This window comes from Hoplias malabaricus, unplaced genomic scaffold (assembly GCF_029633855.1).
Source record: "Hoplias malabaricus isolate fHopMal1 unplaced genomic scaffold, fHopMal1.hap1 scaffold_30, whole genome shotgun sequence".
Classification (NCBI taxonomy): domain Eukaryota; kingdom Metazoa; phylum Chordata; class Actinopteri; order Characiformes; family Erythrinidae; genus Hoplias; species Hoplias malabaricus.
The window spans coordinates 1,913,583-1,941,482 of record NW_027100924.1 but is presented as its reverse complement, the minus strand read 5'-3'; positions in this window follow the sequence as shown (position 1 = coordinate 1,941,482).

Below are 27,900 nucleotides of genomic sequence, written 5' to 3'. Positions count from 1 at the left end.
ACAATTATTTACAACACATACCAAGTCGACGTTAACAGAGCACGTTTTATAAATAATATAGAAGACACGGGTTAGCCTTTTTTTTGTAAGCACAGGGCTGACATTTTATGAAACACACTTTACCTTGTGTGAGCACTATATCTACAATGTTTGAATCCATTTTTAAAAAAGGTTCTTCTTTTTTGCAGCTTGAACACAACTAAATCAGATGCAGTGGGCATGTAAATTTTGCAAATTTGTGTATGAAAGAAAGGGCAACTGCTTAGACATTACAGATACAGAAACATGGTGGTTACAGCCACCAGTGAAACGCATGTTGGAGCGCTGGCCAGCCCTTTTCAGAAAGCAGCAGGTATGGTAACAAATATGTAATTTATGTAAAATAAAACATACAATCGTATTAACATGAACATATTACTTCTACAAGAGTAAATGTATTTTAATTTGTGTAATCTGTTAATGTGGTACAAATCGAATTATGGCTCTATGTGTGCTGTGTTTTTCCTAAAGGTTTTTGCTGAGTTCACAAGGGTGGCAAGTAAAGATCTTGAACAAGACTTTTTTGAGGCCTTGGACAGTCACACCCCACGATTCCTTGAGATCTTTAAATCCAGGAAAGGAATTATTGGCAGTACACTTGCAGACATTGTTGCCCAAGTTGAAATTAAGGTAAGGAATCTTTTTATTACAATTTGGAATGTTACTTTTATAAGAGTGATCCAGTCACCTCCTTAATGGAACACTAGATAATATTTTTTACCTTAATTTTTTAGCTTAATTACAGCTTAAAAATCATTGTGATGCTCCACTGATCTTAGCTAGTGTTCCTTTAAGGTTGGTTAGTTTTCCTGTAGACTTGTCATCATCAACTAATTCCAAACATGAGAACCAACATTTATTTGCCATGGAGCTGCACTATTTCCCGAAAACTATTAAAGACAAATCAGTTATTTTTGTGCTGTGTAATGTTTCTTTCATTTTTAATGGTTCTTTCTAAAACCATGGAGCCCAAAGACAGACAAGTTAAACAAAACAGCACAAACACCCAATAATATTTTTTTTAGCAGATGAATCCTGTTTTAATGGGATGGTAACATATATTATAGAACACAGACACCTATGTGTTTTAACTTATAATTTATCACACATTTGTCTCATGTTTATTTTTAGATATTTTGGTTTGTTTTTTCTTAACTTGTAGATCCAGGATATTACAGCAATGTGGACTGCTGTCCTTCGTTGTCTTCCAGGTTTATCTTGGAGATTAGGCAGTGAGTACTTCAAGGTCTGTTTTGTAAGTATTACATCAAATTGTATAATTAAAATTTACTTAGTGAAGACATGAAGGTTTTGCAATAATATATTTTTTCATTATATTTACCTTTTGTCTGCAGGATTCAGATACCATCACAGATTTCATTCAGGTTCCTGATGGGTTATTGACTGTTATACCTGAAGACAGCCAGCAACCAGGTCCAAATGCCATACACTTTGAGCCATCTAGCATTAATATCATACTGGAAGGTAACGTTATGGAGAACATTGAAAACCATGCTCAAGCTATTTGCCTGACATTTGAACTACTATAAAACCTTCATTTGGACTATCCCAAAAGACTGGAGAACACATTTGACTTGCTAAACCTGGGAGTAGGCAATCTGAGCCCAAAATAATTTAAGGGATTTCTAAGTTTCGATGGACCCAGCTTTACCCTCTTATTGATGTTAGGCTCTCATTTATATGGTTTGCACTTGCAAAATGTTCTTGTGTTGTTCATAATGTGTCAAAGCACTTAAATTTATTGTGCAAAACTTTAGCTTGGTTAAGTGCATTAAACATTATTGTACATTTTTGTTTATTACACAGACTGTGCCATTTGAGTCATTCAAGAATAAAGATTACTGGAGGTTTTCTTTTAAAAAATATTTTTAATTGACTTAAATGTGGAATTAATTTTATTTTTGGGTAACTTTATGTATTTAGATAGGCTGATGTGCTCTGTGATGTAATGGAATTTGATTAAAATAAACCAGAAGTACTACTGAATAATAATTCTTTGTTGTGCTTACTTTATTTTTCTAAGGCAATCGGTTTCCTAAATTCTATTAAGTAAACAGGACTCTTGTGGAATTATGTTAACTTGGGTAACATAAGTTGGCAGTACTTAAAAATGGCAACTTACATCTATGTACTACTTAATGTCAGAACAACTCATATCAATTAAGTAAATACAGTTGCGTTTTAAGTACACTTAAATGATAGACGTTAAGTTAACATAACTTCAAAATAATAGTTATATTTACTTAACTATTTCAAGGCAACCGGATTCCTAAATTCCTTTAAGTAAGATCAACTTATCACATTTTACAGTGCAAAGAAAAACCTCAGCGAGAGCCCGCAGGACGTACAAAACACTCAGCGAGAGGGTGCAGCACGCACAAAACCCTCAGCGAGAGCGCGCAGCACGCACAAAACACACAGAGAGAGAGCGCAGTTTGCACAAAACACTCAGCGAGAGCCAGCAGTTTGCACAAAACACTCAGATCGCAAAGCTCGCAAGAAAAACCTCAGACAGATCGCACAGCACGCACAAGATACTCAGAGAGATCGCAAAGCAAAAAAAACCTCAGAGAGAGCGCACAGTTTGCACAAAACACACAGAGAGATCGCAAAGCTCGCAAAAAAACACAGAGATCGCAAAGCTCACAAAAAAACCTCAGAGAGATCGCGCAGCACCCACAAAACACTCAGAGAGATCGCAAAGCTCACAAAAAAACCTCAGACAGATCGCGCAGCACCCACAAAACACTCAGAGAGATCACAAAGCTCGCAAGAAAAGCCTCAGAGAGATCGAGCAGCACGCAAAAAACACTCAGAGAGATTGCAAAGCTCATAAAAAAAACCTCAGAGAGATCGCGCAGCATGCACAAAACACACAGAGAGATCACAAAGCTCACAAAAAAAAAAAACATCAGAGAGATGGCGCAGCACGCACAAAACACACAGAGAGATCGCAAAGCTCACAAGAAAACCTCAGAGAGAGCGCGCAGCCCGCACAAAACACTCAGAGAGATCGCAAAGCTCGCAAAAAAACCTCAGAGAGATCGCAAAGCTCGCAAGAAACGCCTCAGACAGATCGCGCAGCACCCACAAAACACTCAGAGAGATCACAAAGCTCGCAAGAAAAGCCTCAGAGAGATCGAGCAGCACGCAAAAAACACTCAGAGAGATCGCAAAGTTCATAAAAAAAACCTCAGAGAGATCGCGCAGCATGCACAAAACACACAGAGAGATCACAAAGCTCACAAAAAAAAAAAACATCAGAGAGATGGCGCAGCACGCACAAAACACACAGAGAGATCGCAAAGCTCACAAAAAAACCTCAGAGAGATCGCAAAGCTCGCAAGAAAAACCTCAGAGAGATTGCGCAGCATGCACAAAACCCACAGAGAGATCGCAAAGCTCACAAAAAAAACTCAGAGAGAGCGCGCAGCACGCACAAGATACTCAGAGATCGCAAAGCTCACAAAAAAAAACCTCAGACAGATCGCGCAGCACGCACAAAACACACAGAGAGATCGCAAAGCTCACAAGAAAAGCCTCAGAGAGATTGCAAAGCTCACAAAAAAACCTCAGAGAGAGCGCGCAGCCCGCACAAAACACTCAGAGAGATCGCAAAGCTCACAAAAAAACCTCAGAGAGATCGCAAAGCTCGCAAGAAAAACCTCAGAGAGATCGCAAAGCTCGCAAGAAAAATCTCAGACAGATCGCGCAGCATGCACAAAACACACAGAGAGATCGCAAAGCTCATAAGAAAAGCCTCAGAGAGATCGCAAAGCTCACAAAAAAACCTCAGAGAGATCGCAAAGCTCGCAAAAAAACCTCAGAGAGATCGCAAAGCTCGCAAGAAACGCCTCAGACAGATCGCGCAGCACCCACAAAACACTCAGAGAGATCACAAAGCTCGCAAGAAAAGCCTCAGAGAGATCGAGCAGCACGCAAAAAACACTCAGAGAGATCGCAAAGCTCATAAAAAAAACCTCAGAGAGATCGCGCAGCATGCACAAAACACACAGAGAGATCACAAAGCTCACAAAAAAAAAAAACATCAGAGAGATGGCGCAGCACGCACAAAACACACAGAGAGATCGCAAAGCTCACAAGAAAACCTCAGAGAGAGCGCGCAGCCCGCACAAAACACTCAGAGAGATCGCAAAGCTCACAAAAAAACCTCAGAGAGATCGCAAAGCTCACAAAAAAACCTCAGAGAGATCGCAAAGCTCGCAAGAAAAACCTCAGAGAGATTGCGCAGCATGCACAAAACCCACAGAGAGATCGCAAAGCTCACAAAAAAAACTCAGAGAGAGCGCGCAGCACGCACAAGATACTCAGAGATCGCAAAGCTCACAAAAAAAAACCTCAGACAGATCGCGCAGCACGCACAAAACACACAGAGAGATCGCAAAGCTCACAAGAAAAGCCTCAGAGAGATTGCAAAGCTCACAAAAAAACCTCAGAGAGAGCGCGCAGCCCGCACAAAACACTCAGAGAGATCGCAAAGCTCACAAAAAAACCTCAGAGAGATCGCAAAGCTCGCAAGAAAAACCTCAGAGAGATCGCAAAGCTCGCAAGAAAAATCTCAGACAGATCGCGCAGCATGCACAAAACACACAGAGAGATCGCAAAGCTCATAAGAAAAGCCTCAGAGAGATCGCAAAGCTCACAAAAAAATCTCAGAGAGATCGCAAAGCTCGCAAGAAAAACCTCAGACAGATCGCGCAGCATGCACAAAACCCACAGAGAGATCGCAAAGCTCACAAAAAAAAATCAGAGAGCGCGCGCAGCACGCACAAGATACTCAGAGATCGCAAAGCTCACAAAAAAAAACCTCAGACAGATCGCGCAGCAAGCACAATACATTCAGAAAGATCGCAAAGCTCACAAAAAAAACCTCAGACAGATCGCGCAGCACGCACAAAACACACAGAGAGATCGCAAAGCTCACAAAAAAAAACTCAGACAGATCGCGCAGCACGCACAAAACACATAGAGATCGCAAAGCTCGCAAAAAAACCTCAGAGAGATCGCAAAGCTCGCAAGAAACGCCTCAGACAGATCTCGCAGCACCCACAAAACACTCAGAGAGATCGCAAATCTCATAAAAAAAAACCTCAGACAGATCGCGCAGCATGCACAAAACACACAGAGAGATCACAAAGCTCACAAAAAAAAACATCAGAGAGATGGCGCAGCACGCACAAAACACTCAGAGAGATCGCAAAGCTCACAAAAAAAAACATCAGAGAGATGGCGCAGCACGCACAAAACACACAGAGAGATCGCAAAGCTCACAAAAAAACCTCAGAGAGAGCGCGCAGCCCCCACAAAACACTCAGAGAGATCGCAAAGCTCACAAAAAAACCTCAGAGAGATCGCAAAGCTCGCAAGAAAAACCTCAGAGAGATCGCGCAGCATGCACAAAACACACAGAGAGATCGCAAAGCTCACAAGAAAAGCCTCAGAGAGATCGCAAAGCTCACAAAAAAACCTCAGAGAGATCGCAAAGCTCGCAAGAAAAACCTCAGAGAGATCGCGCAGCATGCACAAAACCCAGAGAGATCGCAAAGCTCACAAAAAAAACTCAGAGAGAGCGCGCAGCATGCACAAAACCCTCAGAGAGATCGCAAAGCTCACAAAAAAAACCTCAGACAGATCGAGCAGCATGCACAAAACACACAGAGAGATCGCAAAGCTCACAAAAAAAACCTCAGACAGATCGCGAAGCATGCACAAAACACAGAGAGATCGCAAAGCTCGCAAAAGAACCTCAGAGAGATCGCAAAGCTCGCAAGAAACGCCTCAGAGAGATCGCGCAGCACGCACAAAACACACAGAGAGATCGCAAAGCTCGCAAAAAAACACTCAGAGAGATCGCAAAGCTCACAAAAAAACCTCAGACAGATCGCGCAGCACCCACAAAACACTCAGAGAGATCGCAAAGCTCGCAAGAAAAGCCTCAGAGAGATCGAACATCGCGCAAAAAACACTCAGAGAGATCGCAAAGCTCACAAAAAAAAAACATCAGAGAGATGGCGCAGCACGCACAAAACACTCAGAGAGATCGCAAAGCTCACAAGAAAACCTCAGAGAGATCTCGCAGCACGCACAAAACACACAGAGAGATCGCAAAGCTCACAAAAAAAACCTCAGACAGATCGCGCAGCACGCACAAAACACACAGAGAGATCACAAAGCTCACAAAAAAACATCAGAGAGATGGCGCAGCATGCACAAAACACACAGAGAGATTGCAAAGCTCACAAAAAAAAAAACATCAGAGAGATGGCGCAGCACGCACAAAACACTCAGAGAGATCGCAAAGCTCACAAAAAAAAAACATCAGAGAGATGGCGCAGCACGCACAAAACACACAGAGAGATTGCAAAGCTCACAAGAAAAGCCTCAGAGAGATCGCAAAGCTCACAAAAAAACCTCAGAGAGATCGCAAAGCTCGCAAGAAAAACCTCAGAGAGATCGCAAAGCTCGCAAGAAAAACCTCAGACAGATCGCGCAGCATGCACAAAACACACAGAGATCGCAAAGCTCACAAAAAAAACATCAGAGAGATGGCGCAGCATGCACAAAACACACAGAGAGAGCGCGCAGCACGCACAAGATACTCAGAGAGATCGCAAAGCAAAAAAAACCTCAGAGAGAGCGCACAGTTTGCACAAAACACACAGAGAGATCGCGCAGCACGCACAAAACACACAGAGAGATCGCAAAGCTCACAAAAAAACCTCAGACAGATCGTGCAGCACGCACAAAACACACAGAGAGATCGCAAAGCTCACAAAAAAAAAACCTCAGACAGATCGCACAGCACGCACAAAACACAGAGAGATCACAAAGCTCACAAAAAAATCTCAGACAGATCGTGCAGAACGCACAATACATTCAGAGAGATCGCAAAGCTCACAAAAAAAAACCTCAGACAGATCGCAAAGCTCGCAAGAAACGCCTCAGACAGATCGCGCAGCACCCACAAAACACTCAGAGAGATCGCAAAGCTCACAAAAAAACCTCAGACAGATCGCGCAGCACCCACAAAACACTCAGAGAGATCGCAAAGCTCGCAAGAAAAGCCTCAGAGAGATCGAGCAGCACCCACAAAACACTCAGAGAGATCGCAAATCTCATAAAAAAAACCTCAGAGAGATCGCGCAGCATGCACAAAACACACAGAGAGATCGCAAAGCTCACAAAAAAAAACATCAGAGAGATGGCGCAGCATGCACAAAACACACAGAGAGATCGCAAAGCTCACAAGAAAACCTCAGAGAGAGCGCGCAGCCCGCACAAAACACTCAGAGAGATCGCAAAGCTCACAAAAAAACCTCAGAGATCGCAAAGCTCGCAAGAAAAACCTCAGAGAGATCGCAAAGCTCACAAGAAAAGCCTCAGAGAGATCGCAAAGCTCACAAAAAAACCTCAGAGAGAGCGCGCAGCCCGCACAAAACACTCAGAGAGATCGCAAAGCTCACAAAAAAACCTCAGAGAGATCGCAAAGCTCGCAAGAAAAACCTCAGAGAGATCGCAAAGCTCGCAAGAAAAACCTCAGACAGATCGCAAAGCTCGCAAGAAAAACCTCAGAGAGATCGCGCAGCATGCACAAAACCCACAGAGAGATCGCCAAGCTCACAAAAAAAACCTCAGACAGATCGCGCAGCACGCACAATACATTCAGAGAGATCGCAAAGCTCGCAAAAAAAACCTCAGACAGATCGCGCAGCATGCACAAAACCCTCAGAGAGATCGCAAAGCTCACAAAAAAAACCTCAGACAGATCGCGCAGCATGCACAAAACACACAGAGAGATCGCAAAGCTCACAAAAAAAACATCAGAGAGATGGCGCAGCATGCACAAAACACACAGAGATCGCAAAGCTCACAAAGAAAAACCTCAGACAGATCACGCAGCATGCACAAAACACACAGAGAGATCGCAAAGCTCACAAAAAAAAACTCAGACAGATCGCGCAGCACGCACAAAACACACAGAGAGATCGCAAAGCTCGCAAGAAAAGCCTCAGAGAGATCGCGCAGCACGCACAAAACACAGAGAGATCGCAAAGCTCGCAAGAAAAGCCTCAGAGAGATGGCAAAGCTCACAAAAAAACCTCAGAGAGAGCGCGCAGCACGCACAAGATACTCAGAGATCGCAAAGCTCACAAAAAAAACCTCAGACAGATCGCGCAGCACGCACAATACATTCAGAGAGATCGCAAAGCTCGCAAAAAAAAACCTCAGACAGATCGCGCAGCATGCACAAAACCCTCAGAGAGATCGCAAAGCTCACAAAAAAAACCTCAGACAGATCGCGCAGCATGCACAAAACACACAGAGAGATCGCAAAGCTCACAAAAAAAACATCAGAGAGATGGCGCAGCATGCACAAAACACACAGAGATCGCAAAGCTCACAAAGAAAAACCTCAGACAGATCACGCAGCATGCACAAAACACACAGAGAGATCGCAAAGCTCACAAAAAAAACTCAGACAGATCGCGCAGCACGCACAAAACACACAGAGAGATCGCAAAGCTCGCAAGAAAAGCCTCAGAGAGATCGCGCAGCACGCACAAAACACAGAGAGATCGCAAAGCTCGCAAGAAAAGCCTCAGAGAGATGGCAAAGCTCACAAAAAAACCTCAGAGAGAGCGCGCAGCATGCACAAAACACTCAGAGAGAGCGCGCAGCATGCACAAGATACTCAGAGAGATCGCAAAGCTCACAAAAAAAACCTCAGACAGATCGCGTAGCACGCACAAAACACACAGAGATCGCAAAGCTCGCAAGAAAAGCCTCAGAGAGATGGCAAAGCTCACAAAAAAACCTCAGAGAGAGCGCGCAGCATGCACAAAACACTCAGAGAGATCGCAAAGCTCGCAAGAAAAGCCTCAGAGAGATCGCAAAGCTCACAAAAAAACCTCAGAGAGATCGCGCAGCATGCACAAAACACACAGAGAGATCACAAAGCTCACAAAAAAAAACATCAGAGAGATGGCGCAGCATGCACAAAACACACAGAGAGATCGCAAAGCTCACAAGAAAACCTCAGAGAGAGCCCGCAGCCCGCACAAAACACTCAGAGAGATCGCAAAGCTCACAAAAAAACCTCAGAGATCGCAAAGCTCGCAAGAAAAACCTCAGAGAGATCGCAAAGCTCACAAGAAAAGCCTCAGAGAGATCGCAAAGCTCACAAAAAAACCTCAGAGAGAGCGCGCAGCCCGCACAAAACACTCAGAGAGATCGCAAAGCTCTCAAGAAAAACCTCAGAGAGATCGCAAAGCTCGCAAGAAAAACCTCAGACAGATCGCAAAGCTCGCAAGAAAAACCTCAGAGAGATCGCGCAGCATGCACAAAACCCACAGAGAGATCGCCAAGCTCACAAAAAAAACTCAGAGAGAGCGCGCAGCACGCACAAGATACTCAGAGATCGCAAAGCTCACAAAAAAAAACCTCAGACAGATCGCGCAGCACGCACAAAACACTCAGAGAGATCGCAAAGCTCGCAAAAAAAACCTCAGACAGATCGCGCAGCACGCACAATACATTCAGAGAGATCGCAAAGCTCGCAAAAAAAACCTCAGACAAATCGCGCAGCATGCACAAAACCCTCAGAGAGATCGCAAAGCTCACAAAAAAAAACTCAGACAGATCGAGCAGCATGCACAAAACACACAGAGAGATCGCAAAGCTCACAAAAAAAAACCTCAGACAGATCGCGCAGCATGCACAAAACACACAGAGAGATCGCAAAGCTCACAAAAAAAACATCAGAGAGATGGCGCAGCATGCACAAAACACACAGAGATCGCAAAGCTCACAAAAAAAAACCTCAGACAGATCACGCAGCATGCACAAAACACACAGAGAGATCGCAAAGCTCACAAAAAAAAACTCAGACAGATCGCGCAGCACGCACAAAACACAGAGAGATCGCAAAGCTCGCAAGAAAAGCCTCAGAGAGATGGCAAAGCTCACAAAAAAACCTCAGAGAGAGCGCGCAGCATGCACAAAACACTCAGAGAGAGCGCGCAGCATGCACAAGATACTCAGAGAGATCGCAAAGCTCACAAAAAAAACCTCAGACAGATCGCGTAGCACGCACAAAACACACAGAGATCGCAAAGCTCGCAAGAAAAGCCTCAGAGAGATGGCAAAGCTCACAAAAAAACCTCAGAGAGAGCGCGCAGCATGCACAAAACACTCAGAGAGATCGCAAAGCTCGCAAGAAAAGCCTCAGAGAGATCGCAAAGCTCACAAAAAAACCTCAGAGAGATCGCAAAGCTCGCAAGAAAAACCTCAGAGAGATCGCGCAGCGCACACAAAACACACAGAGACATCGCAAAGCTCACAAAAAAAACCTCAGACAGATCTCGCAGCATGCACAAAACACTCAAAGAGATCGCAAAGCTCGCAAGAAAAGCCTCAGAGATCTCGCAGCAGGCACAAAATACTCAGCGAGAGCGTGCAGCGCGCACAAAACACTCAGCGAGAGCGCGCAGTTTGCACAAAACACTCAGCGAGAGATCGCAAAGCTCACAAAAAAACTCTCAGCCAAAGTGCGCAGCGCGCACAAAACACTCAGAGAGAGATCGCAGTTAGCACAAAACACTCAGAGAGAGCTCGCAGCACCCACAAAACGCTCAGAGATTCTCATTCTCTTCAATGACAGGAATAAATTTGAAGTGGGATAGTGAGATTGGGTCCCAATTTGTCAATATAGGCCCCAATTTTGGCCCCAAAGTCAAAGTTTTCGAAATTGGATCCCACTTCCAATTTATTTTACTATATTGGAATATATTGGAAGTGGTATCCCATTTCCAGTTTATTTGACTTGGCTGAAATAGACTGGAATTGGGATCCCACTTCCAATTCATTTCAGCCAAGTCATGTACGTGTTTCATGGGATCCCACTTCCAATTTATTTCAGCCAAGTCATGTACATGTTCCATGGGATCCCACTTCCAATTTATTTGACTTGAATGAAATCAATTGGAAATGGGATAGTGAGATTGGGTCCAAAATTGGTCCCAATTTGACTTGGTTAGAATAGATTGGAAGTGGGATCCCACTTCCATTCTATTTGATTTGACTGGAATAAATTGGAAGTGAGATAGTGAGATTGGGTCCCAATTTGTCAATATAGGCCTCAGTTCTGGCCCCAAAATCAAAGATTTCCAAATTCCAAATAGTAAAATAAATTGGAAGTGGGATCCCACTTCCAGTTTATTTGATTTGACTGGAATAGATTGGAAGTAAGATCCCACTTGCAATTTATTTGACTTGGTTAGAATAGATTGGAAGTGGGCAAACAAAGGAAAACATTTTTCATGAATAAATTTGCTGAACATAACATACTACGCAAGATCCCAGTGACCCCATCTTCTGATATGTTGTTTGGGGGACTCAGATGATTCAGTACTCGACGCCGTGAAGTCGGTAGACCCCCCCAAGCTCAGTTTCTGGACATCCCACTCCCAATTTATTCCCATTCAAATTTCATTCATGGGTTTTGGACACCCCTTAAAAGGGTCCGAATGACCCCAAATGTTAATATGTTTATTGTGCACACCCCACGAGACAGCCTGTGAAGTTGTGTAAGCCTAACTTCAAGTCAAATATATTGGGAGTGGGATCGGTCAGTTCCGAGTCTGACGTCCCACTTCCAATCTATTGCATTCAATTAAAATACATTGGGAGTCGGATCGGTCAGTTCCGAGTCCGACGTCCCACTTCCAATCTATTGCATTCAATTCAAATACATTGGGAGTGGGATCGGTCACTTCCGAGTCCGACGTCCCACTTCCAATCTATTGCATTCAATTCAAATACATTGGGAGTGGGATCGGTCACTTCCGAGTCTGCCGTCCCACTTCCAATCTATTGCATTCAATTCAAATACATTGGGAGTGGGATCGGTCACTTCCGGGTCCGACGTCCCACTTCCAATCTATTGCATTCAATTCAAATACATTGGGAATGGGATCAGTCAGTTCCGTGTCCGACGTCCCACTTCCAATCTATTGCATTCAATTAAAATACATTGGGAATGGGATGTCCGACGTCTGCGCCAGACTTGACTAACCCCACCCACCAGCACAAACCAGGCAAGTAGATTACACAGCGAACAGGTAAGTGATTTTAAGGATACACTTACAGATAATGGCCATTTGTTTGCCCATAGTAAGGGTGTATGTACAAAGCTTGCTCTAAGGAATATAAACATTTGTTACAGTATCAAGACTGTCTGTCAGTCTGAAATGATGAATATTTAGCACTAAATCAAGCCACTCCTACAGGCTATAAATATGTACACAGCCCCAGACTGACGGGCAAAGGGGGTGGATTATGTATAATTTACAAAAATAATTTAATTATTAACCAAAAACATGGTTACAACTTTACTTCCTTTGAAATTATGTACATTAACATAATTAACCCCGCCACAAATAAGATTACATTATCGCAATCAAGATTAGATTATTGCAATGCACTTTTATCAGAATGCTCCAGCAGAAACTTGAGTAAACTCTTTCTCCTACAAAGCCCCTCGGCTCTGGAACAATCTTCCAGCTAGTGTCCGGGACGCAGACACAGTCACTATGTTTAAGTCTAGGCTCAAAACACACTTGTTCAGTTTAGCCTTTGGCAACTAACCTCTGTCTAGTTTAAGGTTGTCATTTCAGGAACTCATGGACATGGGGAATCAGGGTAAACGCGGATGATGTGCTCACAATTTCTCTTTTTTGGAGCTGAAGGACGTCCTTGCCTGAGCTCCTTCTGGTTTCCCTCCTCCCAGTCTGTTACAGTCAGATCCGTCACATGCTCTTTTTCTCTGCTGCACTCAACTAAACTAACCGCTTCCCTTTACTGTTTTCTGAGAAAATGGTGGCCCACTGATGGAAGATTGTTTGCTGGATTCTCCTGCGGCCCAGACCAGACCAGACCAGCTGCTCACCTCCATCTACTGCTGCCAGCCTCTGACCACTCACCATGATCAACTACACTGAAGTAGAAATGGACTCAGATTAGCAACATTGACTGATTCTTCCAAATCTGATGCACTATTATTATGCCCCAAGATTGATGTCACTATTATGATTATTATCATTATTATTATTATTATGTAGCATAATGACAATTCATTGGTGATCATTTAAAATTCAATCTATAGTTTGATCAGAGGAGGATGGGTCTCCTTTGTGAGTCTTGGTTCCTCCCAAGGTTTCTTCCTCCAGCCTTGAGGGAGTTTTTCCTTGGCAGTGTCGCCTTCCGCTTGCTCGCATTGGGCTTTGTTTTAAATGTTCTGTTCTGAAACTGTGAAGCTGCTTTGTGACAACGTCAGTTGTAAAAGGCGCTATACAAATAAAGTTGATGTTTGGATGTCTTTTCAACTTTAATCCAGAGTTTATTGGATGACATTTATGTACGTGATTTCCACATTGAAATAACGGCTTTAAAAGGACGTCTTTAATGTGACTTAGTTAGTCGTCTTTTCAACGTCAGTGTTTCATTTTCATTTTCAACCTTAAAAAAACGTTGATTAGACCACAGTCAAGTACATTATTTCAACATTGAATCAACGGCTAAATGTTTACTGGGATTGCAGTTAGCACACTACACTGATCAGAGCATTTTATTAAACACATATGGAAACATTCAGTGTCATGCTGAAGGGAGGAGATTGTTATTTAAGTTTAAGTGAAGACGACTGGACTGGAACGACAGCTCTAAAATGAATGAACTCTGAGTGAGAAACCGGAAGGTGGCAGAAGAGAACTGATGTAAAAACACAGAAGAAGAAGACGATGAAGCTACGCACTCTTTTCAGTGACCGCGGCACGCGAGCAGCTCTCACCAGCCTCAGGGAACAGCTTCATCCCATAAATATGTCAATTTAACCTTCTATTTTTGGATACATATGTATTTTGGTATCGCCCAAATGTAGTCAACATCGTTAATGTTATGTACGTTATTCTATCAACTGCTATATGGTACATACGTAATATTGAACCGTTTTTAGTTTTGTTTGTTTGTTTTTTTTCCAAATGACAAACTTTAGCTAACCTGTTTAACTCTAGCTAGCTCTTTTTTCCCCTCTGACATAGAAAACATTTAAATGACATGACAATCGCTCATACATGAGTATTTTAATTTGAGTAATTATGTGGTTTGATGGCGAATTTTACAAGACGATGTGAGCATTTTTTATGTCACAGAACCGCTTCCCTCAGTATAAGAAATAAAATAAGAAATAAAACTGCTTAAACACATTAAGAAGACATAAAGTAGTAGCTACGTGGGTTAAAATACATTCTCAATCTCAGTGCTGGTTTTTTGGTGTAAAGTAATATTTTGAATATATAATTTCACATACACTCATTTTTTGTTAGTGAGTAGCAGTGAGTTTTGGCTGGTGATTAATGGGTTGCAGAAGGTTATATGAAAGCTATAGAAGCTTATTTACTGAGAGAAAAAAATAAACAAAAGCACGTGAAGTAGTTTATTTTTGGAGCTGTGAAGTTAGTACATTTTTTTCAAAATTAACTATGAACATGAACTAATTCATTTTCTTTATGTAATTATGTAAAGATGGACTGTAGTAAAAAAAAATGAGTAGGGCAGTGAAAAATGGTGGGCAGGGAGAAAAGCAAATAGGAGGTTAATTTAAGTTATTTAGATGAGATCTTTAGCATCAGTTGTAGCATAATCGTTTGTACTATAACCTCATAATCTTTTACATTTGAAGTTCTGTAGTTAATGAATTTGCATGCATAAGCAGTTTACAGTTACTCAGGAACAAGGCGTACAAAACTCAAAGAGCACGCACAGAACTCGTGCAGCTGGCGCACAAAACTCAGAGAGCATGCGCTGAACTCAGCGCTCACGCACAAAGTCATGGAGCACAAATGTCAGAGCTGGATTTTTTGTTTGCAAGTTATAAGTTTTACATTTGAGATGAATTTTTTTTGTGCATTCTTTTTGGCACAAATCAGATTCCATACAGGATTCACTAAAAATAATCAACAAGTTTGCGTCACCATTTGGAATGCTGCGGATGCTTTGAGAATTAAGAATAGGCTTGCGCAACATTTTGAAAGATTCCGGATGCGCTAAAAAAAAAAAAAAAAACATCTAGCAAGGTAGAGGTAGAAGTCTGAGACGGTCAAAAATTTAGTATAAAAAAAAAAACACAAAGGGGTACCCTTTATTATTTTTTTTTGGGGTGAAAACTGTGACCTCCTCAGATCTTCTCCAAACCCACACCGTGTGTCAGGGAAGTCCTGACAAAGACAGTGGTGTGGTTATTTTCGCTCTACCATATCCCAAAGCTGAGATATGGAGACCTCTTCTAGTCCATAAAATGTATAACTGTATATATCAAGATGGGATTCCTATTTCCAGTCAAGCTAGGTAAACACATGAGTAGAGGGTAACCTTTAAGTTTTACGTTTGATGTTAATTTTTTTTTGTGCGATTCTTTTTGGCACCAATCAGGTTCCATACAGGATTCGCTAAAAATAAACAAGCTTGCGTCACCACTTGGATCGCTCCGGTTGCTACGAGAATTGAGAATAGTCTCGTGCAGCTTTTTGGAACCTTCAGCACATGCTAAAAATAAACAGCATGCTCACGTCATCATTTGGAACGCTCCGGTTTCTACAAGAATTAAGAACAGGTTTTGCAGCTTTTTGGAATCTTCAGGATGCGCTAAAAATAAACAGTAGGCTCACGCCACCCTTTTTAACGCTCCGGTTGCTACGAGAATTAAGAATTGGCTCTCGCAGCATTTTGGAATGTTACAGATGTGCTAAAAAAAATAAAGATTAGGCTCACGCCTCTTTTGTAAATGCTCCATGTGCTGAGTGAAGTATAGAATAGGCTTGCACAGCTTTTTGGAACCTTCAGGATTCCAAGGATTATGGAATCAGATTTGTGCCAAATATGAAACGCTCCATGGCTTTAGTGTGTGAGTTCTGAGTTCTGCGTGTGCTCTCTGAGTTTTGTGCACAAGCAGCACGAGTTCTGTGCACGAGCTCTCTGAGTTTTGTACACTGGATCCTTGAGTTTTGCAAGCAGTTTTGGCAAAAAGCTCTCGTGTGGGCGGGTTTTCTCAGGGGTACCTTCCCATTGGCTAATGAGTTTTTGAGTGACAACTCAGTGCCCAAGGCATTTTGGACTACACATGCGTACACCTACTTGCAGCTCAGCAGCGGAGAGACAGGAAAGATTTTAACATTAAAGAGTGAACAACTTTACACACACAAATTCTCTTTGTACTTTACTGTTTTAAAACGATGAAATACCTGCAAACTTCGACAATCAATGCAGATATTGAGGTAATGTTCTGTCTAAAACAAAGCATTAAAGATTTTACTGTGAGTACAAACCTGTTTGTCCCTCATTACCAGATACTGATCTGAGGTAAATGCACACCGAGGTCTGTTTACTCAGGATGAACCAGAATAAATGAGCACTTATTTGTTTATTTGTAAATTATTATTCATGAGTGCTTGAGCCCCTGTTCAGAAACCTATTGTGTACTAACATAGTGGTTCTTCGCTTTTCCATAATCACTGTTAGATGGTTTAAATGCCCAAATTTTATTTTGAAGATCACAGTTTTGAACAAATGGCATATGTGCATTTTGTTACAGGAGGTCTCAGAGAAAAGAGAAACATCACAGACAAGAGTGTTCCTGCTCCTTTAATGAATACAAATTTGCTTAATATCTAGCTCACACATTACTTCCTGGAAAACACCAGATGTAAAGTTTGAACCACAATCTGATTGAATCTCACGAGGCAGCCCACACCGAGAAAAGAACTGAAACAAACACTCAATTATAGTTCTTGCCTTAATGTTTCTCGAGGGTACAGCCTCCGGAAATCTAGTACACACATCCAATATTGTGAACAGATACTTATAACCCTTTTTTGTCTTGTGCAAAGGTCCAACACAATCTATCGTCACTCGCAAAAATGGAGAGTACACAATGGTGCACAAGGCACTTTCTGATTTGGCTTACCGGCTAGCTGACAAGCATGACATGTCCGACAGTAGGAGATTACATCTCGATGCATCTTCGGCCAATAAAAATAACGCAAGACTCTCTCTTGGGCTTTACGAATACCCACATGCCCTGCCATGGGTGCTTCATGTGCCAAGCGCAACACTTTCAACCTAAAACTCTTCAGCAACACAATCTGCTCCACAACACTCCAATCTTCAACAGCAGGATGATAAGGAGGCCTCCACTTCCGCATAAGCACTCCCTGATGCATATAGAAGACCTCTGCCGACTCCTCTGTCTCCTCCCGTGTACCAGCCCCCTTACACAATGAGGCCAACTCAGGGTCCTCCTTGAGCTCCTTGATTAAGGTTTCCCTATTAAACTGAGCTGCATCTGATTAACCTAGTTTTCCAAAGAAGGTATCTCCAAGCTCAAATGCTGCCTCCTCCAGCCCTCTCTGTGGAACCACCCCCTTGGGGCGAGACTGGGCACGGGTAACGACACAGGTTGAAAACACCTCAGGATACTCCCTGGCCAAAGCCTCTGTTTCTGGTACCTCACATGGCATGTGACTAATTAAAGGGGTTACCGAAACTTGAACCCCAGCAAGATCATTCCCCAATAGCATAGAAACTCCAGGGACTGGTAATGATGGCACTACTGCTACATTAACATAGCCATTTACCAAGTTAGAGGTTAGGTACACTTTATGCAATGGCATGGCACCAAACAAACTTCCCACACCCTGAAGCAACACTGAAGAGTCATTGAAACTGGCTAATCACGAACCCCTTGTAACAACAAGGACTGAACTGCACCAGTGTCCCTGAAAATTTTAATTTTGGTTTCTGGCTCCCCAGAACCAATGGACACTGTACAGCAGGAGACAAACCCATCATACAGAGAGGGGGTTATTTCAGACTCAGGATCCACACAACTAATAGTCCTCTCTGAACCAACTACCAATGCCACAGATTTTGAAGAGTCAGTATAAGACCCACGTCTGCACTTCTGCAGAACTGGACAACCTGATTTTATATGGCCAGGTTTTCTACAATAATGGCAGATTATTTCTCCCGAGGGAGTAGAATTTACAGGTTTTTGAAGTTGACTATGAGGTTTAGAGCCAGATGGCCCTTCCCTATGACTTTTAGTCTCTGCTGATTTAACCTCTATATTAGCCTTTCTCCAACCACTGATCTCTCTTTCACTCTCGACTCCTTATGGGTAAATTCGTAAGTATCTGCCATCATAGCAGCCTTTTTAACTTCAGTCGCCCCATGCTCCTGAATGTACACTTCCTAAAGAACAGGTAGACTATTTTTAAACTGTTCCATAAGAACAAGCTGTTTTAAATCTGCAAAAGTATAAACTTCACATGCTTTCGTTCAAACACTGCCTCCTGCTGCCTAGCTACATCCAAATAGGTTTCCGCTAGCTTACGTCTAAGAGAACGGAATTTGTGCCTGTAAGTTTCTGGCACAACTTCATAGGCATTCTTCACTGCCGTTTTCACCGTGTCATACTCCATGGAGTGTGCAGAATTCAAAGCTGCATAAGCCTCCCGAGCTTTCCCCTACAGGACACTCTGAACCAAAACGGTCCAACAATTCTCCAGCCAAGCTAATTCCGTGGCTATATTCTCAAAGGCATCAAAAAACACATCTACCTCGTCTTCCTGAAATTTTGGCATTAGATGTAGACATTTGGATACATCAAACCGAGTCTCATGTCTGCGCTGTTGTTGACTCTCCATCTGCGAGAGTTTAACCTTCTCCAACTCAATCTTAGCTAACTCCAGCTCCCGCAAACTATCCTTCTCCTTCTCTCGCCTACCCTTCTCTGCTTGTTCCCTAGCCAATCTTGCCTCAATGATGGAGTCACTCAAACCTAGGGACTGAGCAAGGATCTACTATCTTAATTTTATTCAACTCTGAATCTACCTCAATCTCATAATATTCAGCAAGCTGGAGCAACTGAGGCTTCTTTAATTTTATCCAGTCCGTTGTCTGCAGATGGGCTTGGATAAAACTTTCCGGATCAAACTGAGACATTTTTGGGAAAAAATTAAAAAAATACCAAAAGCCCCCCAGCCGAAATGAGGACAGACCAGAGACCCCTAACTCTAAGGCTACTAAAATTCAAACACCAAGAGGTAACCTATATTCCCCTATTGGCCTAAAATCCCTAAGTACCACCAAAGTATGACTACAAAACTAAAAGTACTTGACAATTTTGGCCACCTTACCTCAAGTCCTCTCATAGGACTTCTGAAAGAACACATACAACTCAAGAAGCCCCAAGTAGGCCACAATTTCCAACAGGTATTTTTGAGTCAAATCAACACCACCAAATCAGATTTCCTGAGAACTCAACCAAACATACCCAATTACCAAAGGTCTAGACTGTATACAATCAAGCAACTCTGCAATCCAATACCCACCTTAGCAAACAGCTAACCTCAACAGAGCACAAAACTATCAAGTTACAATCACACAGCCAACAATTAGATCACGAAAATAAGGTGTTGAAATCTATTGTGATGAAATGAGAACTTGGGAGGGTTCACTCTTCTTACCTAAAGATCCTCGAAGAACCCAAGCGCTGACTCCATGGTCGACCAGCCCAAGCATGTAGAGATTATTCAAAAGGGTAGGTAGTAATCTGGAGGTGCAACAGTTTCCAGAGTGCTAGAGAAAAATCAGCGCCAAAACTTCCACCATCTTATATATATCCAAAACGACGCTCCGGTATCTGGCCTCCAAAACCAGAGGTCCTCCCCTTTAAAGGCTCCACTTCAAGATCTCAAGAAAAGTAAGACCCCCCCCCAGTGGCTGGAGTGTGTATTGTGGGAGTCAAGTGTCTATCCCAGTGCACCTAGTTTATAAGAATCTATATTCAACACCATTAACTCTATTGAGAGAAAATCCCAGTTACGAAAATAATCACACCCCTGTGTAAGTCAAGGCCTCCTTAATCAACAACATTTTTATTTTGTCAATAAGGTCCATACCACACTTCTGACATATTTCATAAAATATCACCATTTAATATTCTAAACATGTACATAAACAAATGCATACATTTTCAAATGACCTTGCCTTTTCCCCACAGATATCAAATAGAAATCAGAAGAATATCTATTAAACATACCTGAAAACCTGATTTTGGTGGCCTTAAAAGTACACTTACCCTATAATATAGCGTGATTCATATATCAAAGTATATGATCACATTCTAAAGTTGTCATATTGAGAAACAATGATAGAAACATTTTACTTCTCAACCTCAAGTAGACTGTAAGTAATTATTCAAATTTCAAAATTTAACGACCTGGCTATTAGCTCAGACATTACATAATGTGGGTTAAAGGCTAACTAGAACACTTGCTATTCATCATAATGACACGTTGGCTAGCTGCAGCAAACATTAGAAAAGTAAGCCTAATGCAATAAAAAGTTTTGATGACTTTGTTCACTTGAGATGGCTAAAGAAAAAAACACAAACTTCAAACAAAATGACTGTTACCAACCTGACATGGCGCGCGCTCCTCTGCTCTTTGGGGCTTGAAAACTCCAGAATCCGATAGCTGCTAATCACAACGTATTAGTTGACTGCACAAACTTCTTGTCACACAGCCCACAACACCAACTCACGTTTTTCAGAACAAATTCAAAAAAGCCACACCGAATTTCAGCTGTCTAAAATGCTTCATGAAGGCTGTGGTAAATTCAAAGACTGCCCATTACCACTGCTGCAATGCCCATTATCACAAGTGTCTGTGGTGCTGCATCAGCATTCATCTTCCATCAGTTCAACAATTTTTTTCCCCTCGTGTAAGACACCTCTGTGTTGATATCTTATGTGGAAAAAAAATAAATAAATACACACACACACACATTATATTAATTAATTATATTCTTATTGAAAGATGATACAGTAAACATATTAAAAATATTTCAGTGCAAATTTTCTGGTTCAACTTACAATGAACACTAATTATACAACTTTGCTATAAAAACTTTATCATGGAGGTAGTTTAGACCAGTTCTAAAAAAAATATCACTCAACACTAAACACACCCTTGTATTTACAGAAACTTTGAAAAAGCTAAACTTTTTAAGAAATATAATTCTGTTTAAAAATTTCTACAAAAAACAATAAACAAATTTCTTAAAATTGTGTTATTTGTGTTTGGTAGATTATTTCCTGGTTGTAACAATGCTTCTGGGCAATAAATCTTATACAGTTGGAAAGCCTGTTAAATGATGCCACATTTACCTTTTAAAGAGGCGCAACCCACATTCTCAGCTCTACTGATCATCCCACAAATGCATGTTCCTTACAAATGTGGCACCGTTTAAAGGGGAAATTAACAGGCTTTCCAACGGTATGAGATAAACTGCCAAGAAGCATTGTTACAACAAGAAAAAAATAATCTACCAAACACAAATTTCCTTACTTTTTATGCCAAGTTCATTTTTATAAGATACTCTTTGCAGTTATTTGACATTATTTCATTTGCATTTTGCCAGTCTTTGCTTTCATTATTGTTTTTATGGATTTTGCTGATAAGGTCTTTTGCTTCTGGAATCTCTCTAGAGTCTGCTTCGTGGTTTGCTTGAGTTTTGACAGAAGTTTCAAGGGTGGGTGGGTCTTAGAAGACTACATTCACCGTGAATCTCCTTTGGTCATCGATTTTGGACTTACAGGTGCTCTGAAACCTCCTCTGGGACCTAGCCATGCCCACCCCACCCCTAAATGGGACAAGCTTTTTTCCCCATACACAGCATCAGGTTAATTATCACTGTTCTGTATTAACCCTGTCATACTACCATAGCTACAGCTTTTTTAGTTAGCTTTCTAGTAACCGCCAACGCGCTGTCTGCCGCTGGGTTCTCTTGCCTGACCCGTGGAAGCTTTTTTCGCAGGACAAATTTGCCCGTTCTTTACCATGACCCTACTAACCTCTGTATTTTTTTGTTCCCTTTGTCTGGTTTTCTTTCTCCTGTCTCTCTCTCATGCTTTGAGCTGTCCTGCTGCTCTCCAGGTGTTGCCCTGATCCAGCCCCTGTGTATCCTGTACAAGATCCTGGCCTTGTCTCATCTACACTATCATGCTTGGCCATGCTGTTTTACCTCAGATTAACTCTGCACCTACTTTTAACTCACACAGAATCCCTGATCACCTTCTCCTTCCTCAGACTCATACATCACTAATGTACTACATTTACATTACATCATCTGTCACCATTTCACTTTTACTTCTGTTCTGTTCTCTGTTGTGTCTCCGGTGTCGACCCGAGGAGGATGGGTTCCCCGTATGAGTCTTGGTTCCTTCCAAGGTTTCTTCCTCATGTGCTGAGGGAGATTTTCCTTGCCACTGTTGCCCCTGGCTTGCTCATAGGAGGCTTGGACCCGGATCTCTGTAAAGCTGCTTTGTGACGACTTTTTGTTGTGAAAAGCGCTATATAAATACAATTTGATTTGAATTAAATTTTAGTATTAAATAGCTGTTACAAACATTATAATAAATAGCTGAATGGTCTGAAGATATTGCAGATGCTCATATTTCTTCCCTATGTGTTTTTTCTCCATTCAGTTTACTAGAATTTTAAAAGGCTTATATAAGTGATTTGTGCAAAATATTTATGGTCTTGCTTAATGTAATTATTATACTGTCTAGATAAAGTTTTATACAATTTCTTGTGTTGTCAAATATGCATTTTTTCAACACACTATATATAGCAGGAAGTTAAAAAAAAACCAGAAGTTTAAAAAAGTGCAGGAACATATGTTTGCAATCTGGAATAAATAATACAAAACATAAATTAATTGTTATACTGACACAATTCCCAAAGTTTAAAGTCTGCATATTAAATACCAAACACAATGTTATTTTCAAAACACACACAGTGTATATATATACATATATTATATATATATATATATATATATATATATATATATATATATATATATATATATATATATATATATATGCCATAGCAAAACTAGCACTAAATGTTAATCCATATTTACAAGCACAATACTGGAGTTTTCTGTTCTTTTTTAAATGCTGAAGCAGTTACTTTTTGTTCTTGTTTCATCAGAAAATAACTGTCACTCTGTTTAAGGTGGAACAGGAGAAATTTTAACTGGATGCTAGCTAACATTAGCAGACGCTAACATACAAATATACTGTAAAAAACATAATAATAAAATAACAATTAAAATTTAAGCAGTACATTTCTTCGTAGATGTCTTTCAGTAACTGTAAAACATTTATTTAAATTATTTGCAATTTGCTAAGACACATGGAAGACCTTTACATCCTGAGGTAGTGATAGCTTACAACCCGGTCTCACACCTACTCGTGATATAGTCACATATATAGGAGACTGCAATTCATGCTGAAAATATGCGATATGTCATGAATTGTAGACTACTATATCACGAGTAGGTGTGAGACCGGGCTGTAGCTTAACATTACTGGCTGATGTAACTTTGCTAACTGACAAAGCAACACATTTATGATTAAAACCAATATTTAACAAAAAATATATTCATTAAGCACATGTAAAATGTTGTATTCTAATCAAATGATATTTAAAAGAGACCGTAGCAAACTGGCTTCAATGGGAAAGCTCCATGGCTGGCGTTGCCAGCTCCCGCACGAGTTATGCACAGGGGCCATGTCTTCATTAATTCAGACTTATTATCCTGGATTTAAGTCCTTTATAGAGTATTTAATTATTTTTTTATAACGTCTCTTCCTTACACATGTAAACAATCGTACACACAAAAAAACGTGTGTATTTGTATAACTAAAAATGTGAGTCTGTAAACAAGTTTTAGTCCCCACACCGAGATTATATCCATCTACACACAGACAAAGAGAGAGTCCACCAGTTTCGCTACACTACACTTTGTTTGGGTTTTTATGTACTGTTTCTAATTCTATATTTTTGTTGTGATATCAGTTATAATTGAATGTGTATTTTGTCTCGTTCACCAGTGATATTTTTCAGTTACTGTAGTTAAAACAGCATTTAACTAATCCATACGGGCCTACTTACATATTCATGATAGGATTTACATCACACACTGTAGCTGACACGAAACATAAATCCTTTGTGAACGTAGTCCCTACGTTTCATCTGAATTATTCATAACATAGTGAGCGAAGCACTGACCTATGGCTACGTTGAGCCCTACGTGAGCAGTGTGAAGACAGCAATATTAGTAAGTTGATCCCCATAGCAACTGGAAGTTAATTTTTCACAATAAAAAACCTCTGGTGTTTAGTACCTTAAAATTTGTAAACATGCATAATATTATATAACTTCATTCATAACATGCTCTAAAGCTTTTCATAATTTTATATCAAACAAACATCACTATTCTCTCACACTATGTGTGACACATACTGAGATTTGACATTGATAAATTATGTGCATTCTTTTAATAGCATACTGCTAAACAATACAGTGTCAATACAAACCCATGGTGAAATTAACTTTCCAGATCCTCCTCTTTCTGTAAACATGTATATGTTAAAATATACATTAAATTACTTATGTTTTATTTAATTATGTGTATCTACTTCTATATATACATTAAGAGAGGATAAATCTCCTTCAAAATGAAATTGAACAAAAAATTCTAAATTATAAAAGGGCTTTTTCAGCAGTTCAGTGGTGGTTGAAATGAGGGGTTTATATATATATATATATATATATATATATATATATATATATATATATATATATGTGTGTGTGTGTGTGTGCGTGCGTGCTTTTAAACGTATTTATATATGTATAATGTTTATACAAAATCTCATAAAAAAACATGGTCAAATCCAACACGCTTAGAGACCAACGGCATTCCATACACCTGGACCCCCATGACTACTGACGAAGAACACTCCCAGCTCTGTTTTCTGACTGTGACTCTGAGCCGAGTGTAGTCAATTCACAAAAAAACATTATAAGAACGCAGTACCAAAGCATGGCCCACTGAATTTACTGCTGAAAAAAGATCTTTTTTAATTCAGATTTTTTTTGTTCAATTTAATTTTGAAGGAGATTTATCCTCTCTTAACATATATAAGTATATACACATAATTAAATAACACATGAGTAAATTAATGTATATTTAAACATAGTATACATGTTTACAGAAAGTTAATTGGAAAGTTAATTTCACTATGGGTTTGTATTGACACCGTATTGTTTAGCAGTATGCTATTAAAATAATGCACATAATTAATCAATGTGAATGAATTACGCCTCAGTATGTGTCACACACATATGAATAGTGAATAGTGATGTTTGTTTGTTATAAAATTATGGAAAGCTTTAGAGCATGTTATGAATGAAGTTATATAATAATATGCATGTTTACAAATTTTAAGGTACTAAACACCAGTTTTTTTATTGTGAAACATAAACTTCCAGTTGCTATGGGGATCAGCTTACTAATATTGCTGTCTTCACACTGCTCATGTAGGGCTCAACGTAGCCACAGGTCAGTGCTTAGCTCACTATGTTATGAATAATTCAGATGAAACGTAGGGACTACGTTCACAAAGGATTTATGTTTCGTGTCAGCTACAGGGTGTGATGTAAATCCTATCATGAATATGTAAGTACGCCCGGATTTGAGGCCTCCCATTGGCAAAAACCTTAAGAAGCGTGTAAACGTGTCAATTTTGGTCACGTTATCACGACAAAATTTTACGTGTCAACACGCAAATTTTTAATAACGTGTTAACGAGCATGTGTTCACACGTTTAGAGCCCAACGCTGTTCTATAAGAGACCAACGCCATTCCATACACCTGGACCCCCATGACTGCTGACGAAGTGACACTGAGCCTGCTGTGGGCCAGCGCTGTTTTCTGACTCTGACTCTGAGTGTAGTCAATTCACAAAAAAACATTATAAGAACACAGTACCAAAGCATGTCTCAATGTTGCATGTAGGTATTTTAGTATTGAATTCCTCTGTTTTTTTGTTTTTTTTTTCATTTGTTTTAAATTATGCTTCAAAGGAATACATCTACAAATGAGTATGTGCAAGTGTGTAAAGCTCTGATATTTAAGTACCCTTTTCTGAAGGAAAATGAGTAAGATAGGGATATCCAAACTCAGATATTTCTGTAATGGTAATTTTTATATGTCTCTGTTGAAAGAACTTGTCTGCTTGTTTGTCTGTATGTTAATTTCTAATCATCAACAGAACTCACAAACTAAGTGTATGTCAGGTCAGCTCGAGGTCAATGCTTTATTAGAACAAACCACATCTTGTATATCAAACTGAGATGTCTCTAAGGAAACTAAGCTTGCAGAAACATCGAGTGATTATCTTATGGTTATGACGTATAAACTACCTATATAAATATCTCTGTGAAAACATCTTCTTTGTCCACATTCACATAGTACTCTCTGCTATTGTATGTTGACCACCTTAAGGTTAAATAAACTACTTTCTGATTCCAAATGCTCTGTTAGATTTCAATTCTTAATACTTGTCCTTATTTTCTCCATCACAATTTCAAAAAATACATATCAAATTCAAATGTGTACGCAGTACACATTTTAAAATGCTTGTGACAATGATACATGTGTACGTTGAACGTTTTCAAATCTATGCCTTCTTTTTTTGTACAAGACTCTGTATAATCAGTAATGTTGGAATTGAAATGTCCAAAATTGGAATAATCTGAAATATTTAACATGGAAAAGGTTAAGTACTAGCTGCCCGAGTACCATTTTCAAATGACCAATCATATGTTGCATTAACTTAATAAAAAATAAATAAAAACTACACTGACATACTCCCATCTGGCCACAAATGGGAGTATGTGTCCACAATTCCATTTAGACCTAACAGGTGGTGGTGGGGTCTTAGTTCCGAAAGGCCATTTAATCGAGAAAATAGCATTTGCTTACCTCTTCGTAGTACCACACCATCCCAATCCACATATATGATACGCTGCTTGGTGGACCTTATCGGCCTAGCGCGCAGCGGCCCCTAGACGATTTTTTTTGCAGAGCCCGGGGTCGAGTCCTGGGCACACGTGGTGGGAGCTAAAAATCCTCAAAGTTTCGGCCTTTTACCCGCAATTTTGCATCAATCCACCAGGTGGCTCCCGGAACGTCCCGATTCCAATATATTCCATTACATTCCATTACAGGCAAATATATTGGGATTGGGATGGCGTATAAATATATATCATTCGTTGAAGTGTTTTGTAATGTTTTTAATACTTTTAACATACCCAACATCCATAGACATTAACATTTTAAAGTGTTGGCTACTTTGATAAGGCAACACAAAAGTCCTTTCACAAAGTTTCCAACTATCTTTGATATATTTATAATGCCAGTAAACCAACAAACACGTAACCACAGTGAGCCAGCCTGCCCTTCTGAAACTCTTGTCCGAACGCCTTACTTTAAGATTTTCAAGTTAGCTAATGTTACTGCTGCATTACTTAAGGTGGAAGCGAAAAATGTAAAAGCTTCTGAGCGAACACCAGTCAGAATCCGAATGTTAAACAATACACCTGCATATAGTCAGCACAAAAAGATTGCTCACACATTAAAATCATGCCCAAGACAATGGAACGACGACGTTCAGAAGTAAGTTATAATCCAGCGTCAGGTAATTTAATGTGGAAGCGAAGAGTTGCAATACAACATTGAGCTTCTGGGCAACCTCAATGTTAAGAATCAGTAGTTTAAATTATACAAGCACATACAGGTGCTGGTCATAAAATTTGAATGTATGCAAGACATGGGTTTCATCTGTCA